The sequence below is a fragment of the Papaver somniferum genome, unplaced genomic scaffold (genome assembly GCF_003573695.1).
Source record: "Papaver somniferum cultivar HN1 unplaced genomic scaffold, ASM357369v1 unplaced-scaffold_137, whole genome shotgun sequence".
Taxonomy (NCBI): Eukaryota; Viridiplantae; Streptophyta; class Magnoliopsida; order Ranunculales; family Papaveraceae; genus Papaver; species Papaver somniferum.
This window is the reverse complement of record NW_020622934.1, coordinates 8,688,428-8,708,235: the sequence shown is the minus strand read 5'-3', so window position 1 is coordinate 8,708,235 and position 19,808 is coordinate 8,688,428. Positions and strand designations below refer to the sequence as shown.

The 19,808-nt window shown below is 35.2% G+C and overlaps 1 long non-coding RNA gene across 4 annotated transcripts; it reads right to left on the bottom strand.

Moving 5' to 3' along the window:
- Window positions 1–12: 12 nt before the first annotated feature.
- Window positions 13–3,527, bottom strand: LOC113335023. Of its 4 annotated transcripts, none has more exons than XR_003353131.1 (6): window positions 3,296–3,527; window positions 2,617–2,669; window positions 1,144–2,153; window positions 819–997; window positions 423–642; window positions 13–289 (listed from the first exon to the last, which is right to left on the bottom strand). It is a non-coding gene; the product is annotated as an uncharacterized LOC113335023 (long non-coding RNA). The 4 variants fall into 4 exon arrangements; XR_003353133.1 differs by having other exon boundaries at window positions 819–976; XR_003353134.1 differs by having other exon boundaries at window positions 819–967.
- Window positions 3,528–19,808: the final 16,281 nt, after the last annotated feature.

Below are 19,808 nucleotides of genomic sequence, written 5' to 3'. Positions count from 1 at the left end.
GTGCACCTACGGTTTCCGCATTCTCACCAAATTTACCTTGAAAAGATACGCTTGTCAATATACTGAACGACAATAGTTGATATGTCAACAAAACTTCTTGCCGAGGCCTTCGCACGAAATATATAAGAAAACAGATATATTGCATCGTTTGCATATCCCCTTTACATGAACTAAATTAAGTGAACTAAAGAAAATTTGAAAGCTACAATGTATGTTTGAGATATTATTCACAGTAGAAGCAGAAGTCGCATCATGAGCCTTATATTCTTGATCTTTCAAGGGCAAATCCCTGCAAAAAGCATATCAACAGTCCTAAATATCCAAGTCATGAAATCTGATATTGTGTCGATCCTAAATCTCAAGTATATACTTGAAGATATCCCTATTTTTAAGAAGTTTATATTTTTCATAGGAGGACATACCCATTTTCTGTAGCTAAAATCAGCTTAAAAAAACTGAGTTGTATTGATTGCTCGCTTGATTCTCATAAGGTTTCTTGAATATTACAGGCAATTGTCCTAAAGTTCTTCGAAGCTTCAGCTAGATCAGCAACCTGAAAGGCTGGAGGTGGATCCATAACTAACCAAATATGGTTCAACTGTTCAAGGGAATCCAATCCGAGCACAATATCAGCAAGGTTACCTAGAAGAAATCAAGAAAGCAGTTGAATTAGATCAATTTTCTTATCTTGGATACAATAAGAGGAAGAAGAAACAAAGGCACAATTGGCATAATACAAAAAAAAAAACTCTAGGACACCTCAAACAAAATTGCCTAGTAATAAACAAGCTATAAACCATTTACTCAGTGTCACTTACTTATTTGCTTTCTCCTTGTCTTGGTTGCCACATTTTTTTCAGTTCTTTTCTTCTTCATCATTTTCATGCTCAGCACTCTTTTGGGCTTTTATCTTCTTTTTATTTTGCTTCACCTTGCCATTATTTCGATGGTGACATGGCTAACATAACTGGCACTCCTACATATATACTTCATCAGCCTAATTATTTGATCAGGTACAAAGAGTTCAAAAATAGGATGAGCACCACGTCCAATACAAAGAGATTAAAAATATAGGTGAAGACAGAATCAAATTAATTTTATCAGGTATCACCAAACAAAGTTAAAAATAAAATAAAATACTACCTTGGGTGGATAGGCCATACGTCTACGTTGCTACCTTTAAATTATCAAAAATGCCAAATAATCAAACTTTAGCCATTTATCGGTCTTGCTCTGCAGACATAGAAACTTATGGTCTTTCCGTATTTCTTTTTATGAACATTGTCAACACTGGATACTGGGTGCCCAGGCTTCTTAAAAAAATTCCCAGCACATTGATGGGTACTCAAAATTTACGCACATCCACCATTCGCCGATTCTTCTTTGATAACATGTTAAACCATCAGTTGGTTGCACATATTGTGTTTCAAACGTCTCAAAGCAATTTCCATAAAAACAATACCATACATTAATCAACCAAATTCTAGAATAGAATTCAAACCTCGTTAGTGAAATAAGCTTTGCGAACTCGAAATGACTTCAAAGGAAGGGAATTTCTGGGTCTACATAAAGTGCAATATGCTTGGCTTAAATGTAACTGTATTGTAGGAGAAGCGTAGGAATGTCCCAGACAACATATACCACTCTAAGTCTCTAACGAACTAATATATGAGAAAGGAAGAACAATACGAATAGAACTGCATACCACATTACTTGAATGGGAACAGGAAAAGAGACGGTGTCACGTAATATTACGATAATGAGACTTAGTACTTTGAAAACAATAATAATGAGCATTTAGAAGTAGGAACCTTAAAATACCACGGAAAAGAAAACAAATCACAGCTACAAAAAAAAAAAACTGATAAAGGTACAAAGATTAGATGCAGAACTATAAAGATTAGACACACAACAATAAATTGCGACTTAATTATTCCCTTCCTACCAAGCACGTCATTGGGTAATACTTCCATATTCCTTTCCCACCAAGTACGTCAGTGGATAATACTTCCAAAGTTAGCAAGTGAATGAAATATACATGGTGGTGTAGATGGTAAGGGGCAGAACTACCTCTGGCGCCAATGTCGCGGCCCGAATTAGTGCAGATGGAATGAAGGTAAGAGTATAACTAACTATCACGCAATCCGGAAATCCTGGAATTAGAACTTCAATTAAAGAAAATTGTTGGATGAAGATAACCAAAATATCGCAAATAATAGACCAAATATGAAAACAACGACAATAATCATGTATTGCAATTCCAACATCTCTTCAGCAATTAGATATTTTTAATCAGTAAGAAACTAATCAGCCCATATGCATCAGAACGTCTAAGCTTTAAAATGTCAATGTTCAATGTGTCGGATGATATCTACATGTTATAGACTCCTTTGCTCTGGCGAGGTTGATTGGATGCGCATGGGGATTTGGTAAAGAGCGAAACATGGTAATTTCGGAATTGTGCTTGGTACAGTTTATAGAGCTTTAGTAAATTGAACTCCAGTTGTTCTTTCACATAAATTTTCACCTATTTGACATCAGGCTATTACTATCAAGATGGAGTGGATAACTAAGTGGAATGATTGCAAATTCGACCTGTGTGGCTGAGAAGCCTACCTTTGGTGGGTTGCGTTTTACCTGCGATGCCATTTTGATGTGGATTTACGAATCTATGCGAATAGAAAAACACATTCAGTACTTACACAATAACAATACAAAAGTAACATTAAGTAAACATATTCAAAAATATACCAAACTGAGAAGTTAGATTTCGGCAGAAATCATAAGAATCAAACTGGAATACCATATATATCTAATTCGATTAGGAATCCTGACCACACCACCTTCATTAGAAACAAACCTAATTACTAACCAAAGTAACACTAAAAAAATCAACATGAGATGTGCAAAAAACAGCTTTACCATTTCCAGAATATCATTTCTGTTGCATAGTTAATGTCCGGTATTTGTTTAACCAAATCAACAAACAAGGAACACAGAAAAAGGTGAAATTAATAGGGGCAAACTTTCCATCAAACGAAATTAATCAAACATTATCAGATTAAGCCAGAAAAATTCAAGGATTACTGGATCGTTATCTATGAAGCACACTATCAGATTAAACAATAAAAAAAAACAAAGGGTTCAATTATTGAAAAAAAATACATCAACATTAAGTTTACAACTCAGCAGCGAAAAATCGAATTATGCAAAGCAGAAATTCTAAAAATTGAATACTCAGAAGACATTCACAAATTTGAGGGAAAGATGGAATATGCAAAGAGGAGGAACTTACATGTTGAAGACTGAATTGATGCTCCATTCGAACTGGATCAGACCATTTGTTGGGAAAAAACAATTGGAAGCTGCATTTTTTTTTTGAAGGGTTTAATTGCAAAACTTAGGAGTATGAATTAGTAACAAAGTCGGTGACATGAATATGAGAAGCCCCCGCCCCTAAAATCGCCTTCAATGCAGAGAAATTGAAGAGCTCAGCTAGGGTTCTTCACCCGTTACAGATCGGAAGAGTGGGGAGGAAAAAAAGGAAATAAAATGTGCGTGGAAAGTGTTGTATTTATGACACCTCGTGGCACATGACGGTGGATAAGCGTTGGATCAAATCTCGAAAACTACACTGGGAGGTGAAGGAAGATCGTGGCCGCTAGTTGGAAAAAACAATATATCCTGGCCGCTGGGTGAAATAAAAAAAACCCTTTCATATAAGCATCGACTAGGGCTTAACCCGTGCCGTAACGGCACGGGAAAGAATAGGTATTTAAAATATATCCATCGGTTCATACATATCATAACTGGCGAAAAATCGATCCAGTGATCCAAGTTTAAATGTTTTTGAGGTGTTGGTTATAAACATGTCCTTACCCTCAAATCATTAGTACAAAACAAAGCTAGGCTAAGTTTGCCTTTGTTAGTGGTGGTCAGGATTTGTCCAGACAAAGATAAATCAAGGGTTGTGGTTCTCCTGACCACCCCCTACAACTCGCACGCGTGGCATTAATTCCAATATTATGAATGAAAAATGAATACTCAAGTCAAGATATGGATTTTCAAAAATTATAACGGGGAGGTTCGAACTCATGACCAATTGTGTCATAAGAATGGCCTCTAACCATGTTCCACCTTGGTTGGAATTAATAGAAAAAATAAATCAACGGTGGTGGTTTGTTCAACTTAAATATCATATTTGCTTTATTAATTAGTGTTTCACTAATTGCACATAATAAATAATCTATTCATTATAAAGTGTTCTTTAATTAGTGTTTCACTAATTGCTCATAAATAAATGACTAATCATTTTTTAATTATAAATATTTTATTAATTAATTATAATATTTATTTCTATTAATCAGTAATTTTGATAAATAATATCAATGGATATTTTTGGCGACAATGAGTAGTAGAAGAGGTGGAGGCCGAAAGATTAGTGGTGGTTAAGGGCGGAGCCAAGCAAAATTATATTTATTTTTGTTCTTTTATCGTAAAATGGGATACAAAGTCCATTTTTCACATGTATCCAACTTGCCAAGAATTTTGTCTCCCTCTTTCCTCAAAATCCTGGCTTCCCCCCTGGTTTGTGGTGGAAGAAGTAGTGACGGTGAGTGTTGGTGAGTAGTGATGGACAATATTAATTTTATGTTGTCGTTACAACATCGATAGTGTGGAAGATGTGGTTGGTTGTTTTTAATACTTTTGATAACTGAAGGTACCATATATTTCAGGGATGATATCATACAAGAAAATATTTTCATGATCATAGTTGGATCACCCAAATGGTACCCCTGTTATCTTTGGTGCTATATCGTATAAATCACGATTTTTTAATGTTAAAATAAAATTGATTGCAATACAAAAAAGAATATATACACGGAAAAAAAAAATAATGAAACTAATCAATTGACGACATTTAACCATAAACCTCATACATGGCATTTGTGATTGAAAATTAGAATTGCGTCCAACAACCTACATGGGGTGGGCGGCAGTGATGGTGGCAGTGGTGGAGTCAAAAATTGACATTGAGGAGGCTTACTTTTTTTTTAAAAGAAACATGTAAACTTTGATGGACTAAACCATAAATATATATGGACAAAGTTTTAAAAATTTATTTAGTTATTAAAAATTTAAGGGGTTAGAGACAGGTTAGTCAACCCTTGGTTCTGCCACTAGGTGCTGGTGGATAAAAAAAAGGATTCATATGATTATATGGTGGTGGCGGGTATTGGTGAACAAAAACATATTATGTTAATTTCGTAACGCCACAAAATATGTAATGTTATATTATAAAGTATAAAACGTGGTTGATCATTCTAATGTTAAAATAAACTCAATAAAACACATGTCCATTTTAAAAAGTTGGTGCAATCAATTGCCATGTTACGTAATAACCAAACGAACGACACGAATCAAGATCAGAACATATGAAATTATTTATTATCGATTTGTCTATGTAAAGAGTGGTCAGGATTTGTCCTTGGCAAAGATAAATTTACCGCTGAGGTTTGTTCAACTTAACCATTTTTAAATGTTTTATTAATTAGTGTCTCATTGATTGTTCATAATGATTTATTAAATTTCTATTATAAATGTCTCTTTAATAATCTAACATAAATATATAATTTTATTAATAAATAATTTTACTAAAAACTATATTAATTCTAATGGTGGTAGTGGAAGTAGGTTTAGTATAAACGGTGGCGGGTGTTTGTGAATGGTGGAGGCGGTAACATTACTATTGGTGGAAGAAATAGTGGCGGTGGATGGTTTTTATGGTGGTGGGTGTTGGTAATAGTAGTGGATAATAATAGTTTTTTTCTTTTTAGTGAGTTTTATTGACCGAGTAAAAAAAAAACTTCACAAAACATGCAACATTGTATTGTGAAAGATGTAATTGGTTGTTTTTAGCACGATTGATAAGGACAAAAACCAAATATTTCGAGGATGATACTGAAACGTATAAGACAATATGATCATGACTGTTGGATCACCGAAACGGTATCCGTATTATATAAAGGAAATTGGTGTACCCCCGTAAGAGAACATTATCACTCTCTCAAGTACTATTACATCATCAATGTCGAGTTGTTTCACGACAACTACCTACAAAGACAATAACTTTCACTCAATTCCCGATATAAAACGTTATTGACCGGGAAACTGTATTTGCATTCTAAAATATTTGTTTGAAAATTATATTTGTTCATCAAAATCATCATAAAAAACTCTAAATCATAAATCTGAATTTTGCCTCCGAGGTTTACAGAATATTTTTTATATTTTACATTCTCAAATCATGCGACCTCTTGGTTACAAATCAACAATATCAAATTACGGATCAATATGTATAGGTTTCATTCACTGGGTTAGAAGGTATAGTAGATACAGATGGGTAGATACAGATGGGTAGATCACAGAAAGCAGAACACGACTGAGAATACTTCAATAGTTTGGTCAAGAAATAAGGTCAAAATTTTAAGATTAACTTTCTATAGGACTAATTGGATCGGCTTCGATATGAGACGACTAAAATATGGATTAATAATAATTTCCACGTAAGACAATTGCAAAACATAGTTTGGATAACTCTGCCCATGTAAAGAGTGGTCAAGATTTTTCCTTCCTCAATTGCTATGTTATGTGAGAAGAAGGTGATATCTAAGATTGAGGTACAATTCAAATCTATTAGATTCATAACATTTACAACTGGACGCCTTGAAAAAATTTGACGTGTTGTTATTATTATTACAGATAAGGGATACATTGACCACACTGCGCAAATAGCTCATTTCGCAAATGATTGGTGTTGCATGTATTGTCTAGAATGCAACGACGAAATTAAGGAGACAAGGCACCAGAAGCAGTGTCCGGAGTATTTTGGATATAGTAACTTAGACCCGATGTAATACTTATGTTCTTTTTTTTCTAGTTTTTCCACAATCTATTTATTTAATAAAAATAAACATTACAAATACATAGCATCAACAAAAATTAGACAGATTGTGTTTGACAATAATGGCTACTGATAGTATGGAAACGACAAAAGAAATGAATTGTTGTAGAAGAATTGTTGGGATATACAACGGATTACTTGATACGAATGAAAGAGGTATAACTATTTCGATTATGAAATCACATAAAGTTCACAGTGGAAGATGACATCAAGTTTAAAGTTGTAAAAAACATAATATGGCTAACTAAAATGTTAAAAACAAATGGGATATATGAACTTAGAAAGCCGTGGGACTTGAAGAGGCCAATTTTGAAAACTACAATCTTAGAAAGCAACGATCCACAATACCATAAATTTTTTTATAAATATTCAACGTAGAAGATGTCAACTTTTGGTAAAGGATTTATTGACAACCTATTAATTTGAAATAGGATCAGGGAGTATAATATGTGTTCAAGGTTCTTTATGAGGTAATGTGTCGACAGATTGTATTCCAAGTGAAGGTAGGAACATATAGAAGTGACAAAATGTCCAAGACGTTTGAAGTTACCAAAGCCTTTGTTAAGATGAACTTCTGGGCACAATACTTTATTGAAGATTTAATGGTAGAAGTTCGCATATATACAATTTCTTCGAAAAGGTAATGGGTATATATTTTAAACATTGTCATCTAATGGGTGTTGAAAAATTACTGGAAAATCATGTCACATTGTTTTGTATCATCCATTCGATGCAAAAAAAAATACTATTCTCTGCCTATTTGGAGGATCGACAACATGACCACGATAGATGAGTCAGCTGGAGCGGAATAAGAGCATGGGGAGACTTTTATCCCCGATTCGACAAATCTTAAAACCACAGTTGTTGATTTATCTCCCCCCTAGAATAAACTGGCCTTTAATATTTATTTTTATTTTAAAAAATTAAATAAAAAAAGAAAGAAATTAAAAATTAATACCAAATAAAAAAAAATAACCAAGGGTAACTAAATAATTTATCTACCTTAGGACACCTTCTTGTTGTAATATTTCGATTGCGGTAAATAAGGATTCGTTGCTCGGACTTGAAAAGATTTTTAAAACAAAAATATATACAAAATTTGTCACAAGATCAAGAGATACTAGGACTCAGGATTCCACCAATTCTTATACTCATGCGAATCAACTATTAATTCTAGACAACTATAGCTTATAATGATAACAAATATCGACTCTTTTCTTTGCGAAAAATAGATTTTGTAAAGTATTAGATGTAAATCATAAGCATGATGCATCAAGAATCTCATGGATTAAGCATACATCATCAGACAAAATCACAAATAATCAATAAAAATCATAATTCCATTCATAATAGTGCAAATAGTCATAAAAGAATTAAATAAAAATTACTCATGCATAAAGAATGGTTTCTTCCATCATCCCAGTATTGGGGTTTAGCTATTCATATTAATCATACACTCAAAATATTAATTCAAAGATCAAAGTGTGATCAAAAGAGTCAAAATTTATAAAACAGTGGTTCTGTGACCTACAAAATACGTCCAGAAAGAAACGATACCAGGGAATTGCAGTAAAACAACGACACTCCGCTGCTGCTGTTGACGCTGCGGAAAATAAGACTGCTCTGTGCAATCTGTTCTTCGTGTTCTTCAAGGTCCTCTAATGGCAGCAGCAGCAACATCAGGTGGGAATTGCTGTTAATCCTTCTTCTTCGCTCCTCTGCGTCCCAAACCTTCCCCCAAACTCTTGATAACTTATCTTGGACTCGTAACAACCTTTTTATACAAAATAGGTCGACTAAATCTTCCCCAATATTTTCGTTTATCTCCACAGCAAGTTACGGGTTTTTTTCTCTGCCAAAATCTCTTTACGCGTCTTCCTTTTGAGCCGTATACTTTCCAAAGCCTTTATAAGATATATTAGAATCTGTGGGAAGATATATCTGCATTATAGTCACGCTATATTTCTGGCAACAAACCAAACAGAACCCGACTTTCTTTCTCTGTTTGAACCGAGTATTTTTCTTCCCTGTTAGTCGATATTCCGGATTATCCAGCCCAATTTAATCGATCAAAACACATGTACAAACCCTGTTTACTCCATTCGAGTCCATCCCAACTTAGTTTGGCGGTTGAATCTCTCCAAAGAACGTCCAATAATCGAGTTCCAAATCTGTTCCGTCAGCAAAGTTCTTTCCCGCCAAAATTTCTGTTTTGAATTTTGGGAAGAAGGTGACCTCCCCCTTATCCATTTCGGGGGTCCCTTTAGCAATTGGGGTGGAAATAGTAATTTTTGGGCATAAACAGTAATTTTTCGGGGTTCCTCCGGGGTGTTTCTGGGGTGTCTCCAACACACTTCCGTGGTGCTTCTGATACGTTATTTGCGGAGGTTCAAATGCCACATATCGAGCCGATTTCGCCGCAAAAGCTTATTTTTCCAAAAACACCTACAAAAACATAAAATAACCAAATAAGTACAAAATCGAGCACTAACAATCTATACAATTGAGATATATTAGACACATAAATGCGTCTATCAAATACCCCTAAACTTATTATTTGCTAGTCCCGAGCAAATCAAAACTACAAAATAAAATCCTAACTCACTTTGCAGGCATCGTCGATTGCATTTAGCGTATGCAATAATCCTTTAAAACCTTAGGTGGCCCTATTGGCCGAGTTATAGTCTCGGGAGGGCTTACAATAGATATACCCACAAAACCTTAATACTCCAGATCCTAGCTATCTACAACGAACCTTGGAAGGCACTAAAGAATCTCCTCGGTTGGCATACTTATTGACTACAAGAGGAAGTACCCTGATGCGAAATTCCAATTGATGTACACGAGTTTGCACTCAAGCATACTAAAATTCATATAAAGTGACAGAGCTCTACTCAGATAGTCGCACTATGGACATCAATATCCGGAGTCAAAACTAATCACATGGATAGATCAAGAAGATGGATATAGAGAAAAACATAGATGGTTTGATGTTTACTAAGTGAACGGCGTTTCCCATATCTGTCTGAAGGCCTCCGCCAAAATGAACCTATCCTAATGGATTGAGATAGTAGTCTGACTAATATCAACACACTGGCATATACAAGGGTACAAGTGGTCGATAACCTAACTCTTGGTCAACACAACTGGCATATACAAGGGTACCAGTGGTCGACTTTATTGAATTTATTCCTTTTGGTCAAATGGTCTGGTCTCAATGTCTTTTTTTTTTTCAATTTTTGTTTTCATGGTATCTCAATCACTCTAATTCACCCTAACATTGGTAACAACTTGAATCGTGAGCCCCACCAAATCACTTAGAAACATATTTAAAAAGAAAACAACATCAAAAAAGAAGTGAAAAAGGACTCAACGAGATATGGTGAAACTATCATGTTATTCCTAACAACTGAGCTCTGTGCTTTTATGAATAGACTCTTTAGATGTTGCCATCTAATCAGATTGGTTCCTCAACTCCTAAAACCAAAATGCTTCCATCCACTTAGATTGGTTAGTGCCATCCTAAATAAGCATAAATTTCTAGGCTCTGGATTTTATTTATTATGCAACTAAAAAGTTTCTCCCATACCCCCAAACTTAAACCTAACATTGTCCTCAATGTTCTAAAGATAAAATTAAAAACATGAACAAGGAGAAACTGTTACCAATGAAGCAAAAGAGATAAGGATAGATATTACCGTGTCGCATGAATATTGGGTTACCTCCCAAGAAGTGCTAAGTTTAAAGTCTTCAGCCAGACTTAGGAAAGGATTAATCAACTCGAACCGTATAACAGTAGCCGAAATAACTGTGGGTATTCAAAACCAAATAGAGCTGACCAAAGGAAACCGCAGTAAACCAAGAAAATGAACAAGAATAGCATGCCCTTACCTAGTTTCCTGATTAAGAAATTTATATATAATTGTGGTTCAGGTTCAGGTTCTATAAAAGGGTCTACATAGAAAATTTTCATTGGTTGCGTTTCTTCATAGGTGGGATCCGAATCATTAGGTCCTAGAGTCTGGAAAAACTCAATCATGATCTTAGAAGCGCACAATAATAACCTAAATAACTGAGGATCCTCTAAGTCAATAAGATTTGACTTACGTAATTGACCAAAATGAGAGTAGTGGTCATTCTTAAGCAAATATGTCGATTCTAATTTCCTAAAGAATTTAGGTTTAGTCTCACAACTTAATATTCGACACATTTGGAATATAAACGTTCCCACAGTTGGAAGAAAACTATTTGGTGGGAAAACAAAGTCAATCTGGGGATCATAGCCTGGGCAAACCACACCAACCAGAGGATGGGTTTCTAACGACTGAACTTCTTCCTGGACATCATTAGGTTCGGGAAAACGAGTATGAAGGTAATCTTGTAAAATTGTCGAGGCAGAGATATCAAGTCCTAAGTGAAGGGACTTTCTGAGAGTTAAAGGTAAGGCACTAGGAAGGTGATAATCACCCCCAAACTTAGAGTTTTCAGTGCCTCTAGATAGACTAGTTACAATCTCCCTAATTTCTGGATCATTAGATTCTTGAAAATTGTCAATTGATTCTTCTAAGTTATTATAAGGTAGTGCATCTTTACTCATCTCTACGGGTATATCTTCTTCATCTAATACTATTGTTTCTAAGTCGCTAGACTCTAAAACAACATTTTCGGAATAAACCCGTTCCTCTAAACCACTATCGGCTTCGTAATCAAAAGGAAAAACTACATCGTCTAAAACGGTGGTATCCCTAATCAAATCCTCGTCCTTTTGAATAGGTGAATAATCATAAAAATTATTTGGATTTGAACTAGAAATAATCTAATCATTATAAAAGCTCAATTGGATTAATAGATTCCTGATCACTATGCCTACATATTTCAGATTCTTCATTACTACTATCCTCATCATCATAATAGTACAAAGATGATTGAACCTTATCTAAATAAGTAGTGTCTTTTATTCTAGCCTCGTCCTCTAAATTAGGCAAATATTCACTATTGATATTAATGGTAGAATTAGAAACCCTATTTTGGAAATTTAGATTATTTCGAGCAGCATTAGCCAACTGTTCATTTTCTGCCTCTAGACGTGCCTGAATTTCACTGAGCATAACACTTATACGTTCACCACTCTCGTTTATCATCTCAGAATATCGTGTACACTCTTCCTTTGAACTATTCATTGCAACTAAATGTTTATACATCCTTTCAATCCGTTGTTGGGTCTCTTCCAGAGATGGAACAGGTTCAGAAATATCATAATCATGACTAGTTTCCAAAAACGAGTAACCAGTACTACAGTGTTCCTGATTTTCTTGCTCGTAAGACTAATTCGCGTGTGGATAGTAATTGGGCTCACCATGGTATGAACCATAACCTTGAAAAGGTTGGCGTTCCCAACTACTATTCCCACCATGGTCATAAAACTGATGATGTCCATATTCAAATTCAGGTCGATACTCATTGTATTGGCTTCTATCATACCAGTTCGACATTCTTAATTGCAAGGGAATTCTACACAACCACAAACAAGGCCGACTCGACTCCACCAGAACAAACCTAAAGATTTATAGCAAACAAAAAGCATGATGGCTTCACTTAGATTGTTTCTAGACTTGATTCTATCTCTCGAAGGGGAATTCGTTACAATTTAAGCAAACCCTCTGGAATCAATCCGAGTCAAAGTAAGTTGAATTGAGGCGAGGGAAGCTCAGTGGAGCTTTGATACCCAAGGCCTCACCGCTTTCACAAGGCAGCGCAGTCACGCATTCAACTCACAGAAACCATCATGAACTTCGACGTGTGCTTAAGAAAGTAACCAATATCCTTCGAAATTTTTTCCTGATAAGCGCGATACCCTATCGGTCTCGTTCTAGTCAAGTTTTAAGCTTGGGTTCGCGTTAGGTTTCGTTTTCCTAAGGCGGGCAAGAAGGGAGCGGTGATGAAATCCGAACCCTTATCTTGTATTGGCCAGTCCTTGCCCTTTACTAGGAATTTAAAAACAGTCCAAATTCGTCCCCAATCAATGAATCACCTTAAGGAATACAGTAAACCCGCTAACAGGGGATTCGCGGGTGTTTCGAAAGCTTACCTCCCGTACCAGACGGGGGATGAACCGTTGAAGTCGACTCGGGCCACGACTCCTATGTCATGTACGAACCCGAGGGGCCGAGACGATATTGTAATCGTCGTCCTTCCCTGCAAACAGTTTATATTTAAATTTTTTTTATTAATAATAAGACCCTTCCGTAGGGTTAAAAAAAATAAATAAAAAAAAATGTCCAAAAGTCCAGAATAAAGTCCAAATAAAAAGTCAAAAAATTACAAAAATTATGAAAAATAAAGCATATTTAGAAATTCTAAAATAAATAAATAAAAGATATATACAAACAAAAAATAATAATAAAAATTAAATCCTAAAAAAAAATTATGTCTTTTTTTCTTCTCTTTTAGCTTTTAGCTTTTAGCTTTAAGATTTTTGTTCCCAAGTCCTTAGTATTACACTTCGAACCTGTAAATCAAAGACACAAAAAGAAACGTAAAAAGGAACAAATAATAGTAAAAAAATAAAATAAACCTAAAAACAAATCTATAAACAAGTCCGCGTCGGCGGCGCCGTTTTGTTGTAATATTTCGATTGCGGTAAATAAGGATTCGTTTCTCGGACTTGAAAAGATTTTTAAAACAAAAATATATACAAAATTTGTCACAGGATCAAGAGATACTAGGACTCAGGATTCCACCAATTCTTATACTCATGCGAATCAACTATTAATTCTAGAGAATTATAGCTTATAATGATAACAAATATCGACTCTTTTCTTTGCGAAAAATGGATTTTGTAAAGTATTAGATGTAAATCATAAGCATGATGCATCAAGAATCTCATGAATTAAGCATACATCATCAGACAAAATCACAAATAATCAATAAAAATCATAATTCCATTCATAATAGTGCAAATAGTCATAAAAGAATTAAATAAAAATTACTCATGCATAAAGAATGGTTTCTTCCATCATCCCAGTATTGGGGTTTAGCTATTCATATTAATCATACACTCAAAATATTAATTCAAAGATCAAAGTGTGATCAAAAGAGTCAAAAGTTATAAAACAGTGGTTCCGTGACCCATAAAATACGTCCAGAAAGAAACGATACCAGGGAACTGCAGTAAAACAACGACACTCCGCTGCTGCTGTTGACGCTGCGGAAAATAAGACTGCTCTGTGCAGTCTGTTCTTCGTGTTCTTCAAGGTCCTCTAATGGAAGCAGCAATAGCAGCAGGTGGGAATTGCTGTTGATCCTTCTTCTTCGCTCCTCTGCGTCCCAAACCTTCCCCCAAACTCTTGATAACTTATCTTGGACTCGTAACAACCTTTTTATACACAATAGGTCGACTAAATCTTCCCCAATATTTTCGTTTATCTCCACAGCAAGTTACGGGTTTTTTTCTCTGCCAAACTCTCTTTACGCGTCTTCCTTTTGAGCCGTATACTTTCCAAAGCCTTTATAAGATATATTAGAATCTGTGGGAAAATATATCTGCATTCTAGTCACGCTATATTTCTGGCAACAAACCAAACAGGACCCGACTTTCTTTCTCTGTTTGAACCGAGTATTTTTCTTCCCTGTTAGTCGATATTCCGGATTATCCAGCCCAAGTTAATCGATCAAAACACATGTACAAACCCTGTTTACTCCATTCGAGTCCAGCCCAACTTAGTTTGGCGGTTGAATCTCTCCAAAGAACGTCCAACAATCGAGTTCCAAATCTGTTCCGTCAGCAAAGTTCTTTCCCGCCAAAATTTCTGTTTTGAATTTTGGGAAGAAGGTGACCTCCTCCTTATCCATTTCGGGGGTCCCTTTAGCAATTTGGGTGGAAATAGTAATTTTTGGGCATAAACAGTAATTTTTCGGGTTCCTCCGGGGTGTTTCTGGGGTGTCTCCAACACACTTCTGTGGTGCTTCTGATACGTTATTTGCGGAGGTTCAAATGCCACATATCGAGCCGATTTCGCCGCAAAAGCTTATTTTTCCAAAAACACCTACAAAAACATAACATAACCAAATAAGTACAAAATCGAGCACTAACAATCTATACAATTGAGATATATTAGACACATAAATGCGTCTATCACTTCTCGTCCCACTACCGCTACTTCTTTCATCACCACCACCATTATCGTCATCACTCAACCATTCTCACCAACACCCACCACCATTATCCCCACCGCCGATCCACTACCCCAGCCCACCATTACAACCACCATTAATGCCTATTAATTTAATATAAAATATATTTATTGTGTACTGTATTAATGAAAATATATTTATTTGATTAATTAAAGAAACATTTTATTATGAAATATATATCAATAGAACATGTATTATTTAAAGTTAATTAGGCTAATCATTTTACAGCCATAGATTTAGCTTTCCCAAGAATGAATTCAGAGTGTCATTTATCTTGCATAAGTTGTCTATATCAATCAGATTAATCTTACAAAATCTGTTAGCTTCAGGAATTACTTTTCTCCCTTTTGTTGATATAAATTATTCCAAATTTACATAGATTTGTGTTTATTTATTTTCCTAAAGCTTAATAGTCCGTAATTCTTGATCCATTTCATTTCTTATCTACTTATCTTCTCTCTTTACATATTACCATGAACTATTCCTCAAGCATGCATAATCACATGAAGTCGGGAAGAAATGGCAGAAAAAGAAATCATGATAAAAATGTGAATAGAAAGAGATATGAGAAACTACATTATCAATTACAATTGATTCGCGTGTAGCCTTGATCCGACCCGAAAAATCTTAAAACCAATGCTATTGATTTATCTTCTCCTTAGAAAAATTTGGCATTTATATTTATTTTAATATAGAAAATTAAAAAAATAAAAGAAAAACAAATTTAAATACTAATATATGTTATAGGGACTATGACCCATGGATGTGCGGTCCATTAGATGAATAGGTCTTCCCTTTCAGGTATATAAGAGAACATTGTATGTATGTAATAGATTTGATGCCTCTTGATCAATACCAATTTAGTTGATCTCGGATTTCGGTTTGTCTCGATCCCGAACGAGACACTGGTACAATGTTGTCTCGGGGGAATTCCGTTTCCAAATCTCGGCGCAATTTCGGTTCCAAATTTTATGTATAATTTCTACACATGTTAACACATAATGAAATGCTGTCAAATTAACCAAAAAAAAAAATCATTAAGAAGATACAGAAGTGTAAACAATTTACTGATCCAGAGTCATTATTTCTAAATTTTATATGTAAACTATGGTTGTCGGACATTTTGCACCTTCTTTAAATTGTCAAGAGTAATGAGCATTTTATAGGAGAATTTTTTTGATGGGACAATTTTGGATGGGGCTATGGGGGACCAATGGAAAACTGCCATTTGTCAATCTTACCTAACTGATTTTAGCTAATTATTCTTTTGAGTAAGGGTATTTTAAGAATTGACCTCAAATTAATATCGCTGAAATTCTCTAAAGTATTATGAGAAAAATTAGGATCAGAAAAGTATTAAACCTTGAATTTGTTATTCTTCCATGCTGATATTTTTGTTTATCGAAAAAAAAAGTTAAAAGGTTTTACTAGTTTGATTAAGAATAGTCACAGTCCACGAAAATTAAAAACATCACTGGCACTCATATTAATACTGCCATTGAAAACCGTCTTGAGATGATAATCACCCCTGATGAAGAAGTAAGATGAACAGATGTTTCAATCTTTTCAGCGAAACAAAGTTCACTGGTGTATCTTTGATAACAAGAAGAAAGTGATAACGACGACCAAAATTGATGATTGTTGGGATTTGCTGGAACTAAAAGATTTGTCAGGATAAAAATCCAAAATCATGAAAATGAAAATCTAATCAAGATATAAAATCTGTACAGGGGGTTAGTCCTCGAGTGATTTGGGGGGAGTTGAGTGTATTTTGAATCTTGGGGATTTTGAGAGAGTTTGAGAGAGTGTAGGGAGTTTGAGAGAGTTTGGTGTTTTTGAGTTCAGGGAGTTAGGGAGTGTAGGGAGTTTGAGAGAGTTTATTAGAGGGAGTTTGGGAGAGTTTGGGGGAGTATGAGAGAGTTCACTCCTAACTCATTCTTTTTTAAGAAACAATAAATCATCATTTGCAAATTAAAATGATCTTTAATCAAAAGAAAAAAATAAATAAAAATGATGCTATCTCTGTATCAATAGTATGTTATTGTTGTGCAACCAGATAATTTTTTCCCTTCATTTTAACGATCTCTATACAATTCTAACTCCCTTTGTTCACAAACATTTTTCCACATATCATCCGCTCTACTCTTTCTCCATGCATTAGCTTCTTGACGTTGTTGTTCTTGAGTTTGTGCCAAAATTTCGTCGTCATTTTCAAGCGTTGATGGATGGCTATCTTCCTCTTCCTCGACAGGAAACTCATCTGAACGACATTCTTTTCGCAAGAAGTTGTGTAAACCTACACAATTCAAAAATTGGACAGTGATGTGTGACAATGCGCAGTTAACCATACAAGCACCATTAAAAAATTAATAACAACTAATAATACTCATACAATGCAGACACAAGGAAATATGATTTATGATTTTTCGTGGGATGTAGTAATTAGGACTCGTTTCAGATTTGTGAAGGAAATGGAATTTTTAGATTTAATAAATATATACAAAAAATATTAACAATATGGGCAAGAGTATTGGGACTAAAGATTCGGCCGTTTTTTTTTTTCAAATGGTTCAGAAATTAATTCTAGCAATTATAGTTCAAAAACAAAACAAATATTAACTCTAGTTTATTGCCAAGATAGATTTTATAAAATATTACTTGTATTTCTTAAGCATGGCATATCAAAAATCCCTAGGACTAAGCATACTTCATCAAATGAAATCACAAGTAATTAATTTAAAATCTTAATTCAATTAAAATTAGTGCAAAAAGTAAATAAAAGAATTAATGAAATTACCACATGGATGAAATTCGACCTCCTCCATCGTCCCAGTGTTGGGTTTAGCTCATCATGATAAAAACACGCTCAAAGTATTTATTTATTGCTCAAAGGGTGTTTACAAGGATGAAAATGGAGATGAAATAATAAAACAGTGAATGTGCGACCCACAAAAAGAGTCCAAAATGAACGACACAGAAGAAGTGCTATTTTTACTGTAGCTCTAAGACCCACACCTACGACCCACGTCTATGAGTCTATTTCACTGTTGAAAAACGACTGCTGATGCAGGTCCGTTCTTCGTGTTCTTCATATTCATCATCATCAGCAGCAGCAGAAACCGAGTTTGGGAAAACTCGAATTTCTTCTTCTCTGGCTCTCCTCAGCCCCCCAGACTCTCGACCCCCTCTCTAGTAGACCCAAAGAGCCTATTTATACCCAACAACAGCTCCAAATCTCGCCAATAACTCCAATATAATTCTTTATTATGCGGGCAGTGAATAACAATATTTTCCGAATATTTTCTTACCAAACTTGGAATTTCTTGCGTAAACTTCCTCCCTCCACGCTCCAAATCGATTCTTCACGATCCAAAGTGATGCTCGAGCCATTCCACATCATCAGAACACGTCCATAACTCTCCATGACGCGTGATTATCATCCTCCAGTGCATGCTTGCCCTGTTTTGAACTCGAGAATCAAAACACGTATTCCAGCCAAATTTGATCGAAATCACCACCCAAACTTTGTTCCTTATGCCAAATCACATCTTTCTGCCAATTTTCAGCGATTGAATCGCACTCTAACCCATTCATTTTGACAATCAAAATTCGGCCAGTTGAAAACTTCATTTCCCGCCAAAAACACAAATTCAAATTGTTGAAGAAGGTGCCCCTTATCCAGAGTGCTGGGGTGCGAATATCAATTGGGGTGGAAATAGTAATTTTTTGGGTTCCTCCGGGACATTTCTGGGATGGTTCCGGTGCATTTCTGGGGTGCCTACGTTACATTTCTCCGGGGTGTAAAACACTGCTTTTTGAGCCCATTTCGCCGCAAGGGCTTATTTCTCTAAAATTTCCTACAAGAACACAAAATAACACAATAACTACTTAATCGAGTCTAACAATACAGAACATTGAGAACAAAATAGACACATAAATGCGTCTATCAAATACCCCCAAACTTATTATTTGCTAGTCCTCGAGCGAATTTATTCTAGAAAGGAAAATCATTTGAACCCCTAGGTGGCCCTAGTGGCGGAGTGTTGTCTCCGGAGGGTTTACCAGAGGTGTACCCGCAAATCCTTTATACTCCAGACCCTAGATATCTACAACGAACCTTGGAAGGCACTAAAGAATCTCCTTGGTTGGCATACTTATTGACTACAAGAGGAAGTACCCTGATGCGAAATTCCAATCGATGTACACGAGTTTGCACTCAAGCATACTAAAATTCATATATAAGTGACAGAGCTCTACTCAGATAGTTGCACTATGGACATCATATTCGGAGTCAAACTAATCACATGGAAAGATTAAGAGATGGATATAGAAAAACATAGATGGTTTTGATACTTACTAAGTGAACGGCGTTTCCCATATCTGTCTGAAGGCCTCCGCCAAAATGAACCTATTCTAATGGATTGAGATACTAGTCTGACTAATATCAACACACTGGCATATACAAGGGAACCAGTGGTCGATAACCTAACTCTAGGTCAACACAACTGGCATATACAAGGGTACCAGTGGTCGACTTTATTGAATTTATTCCTTTTGGTCAAATGGTCTGGTCTCAATTTTTTTTTTTCAACTTTTTGGTAACTACCATTTTTTTTCATGGTATCTCAATCACTCTAATTCACCCTAGCAT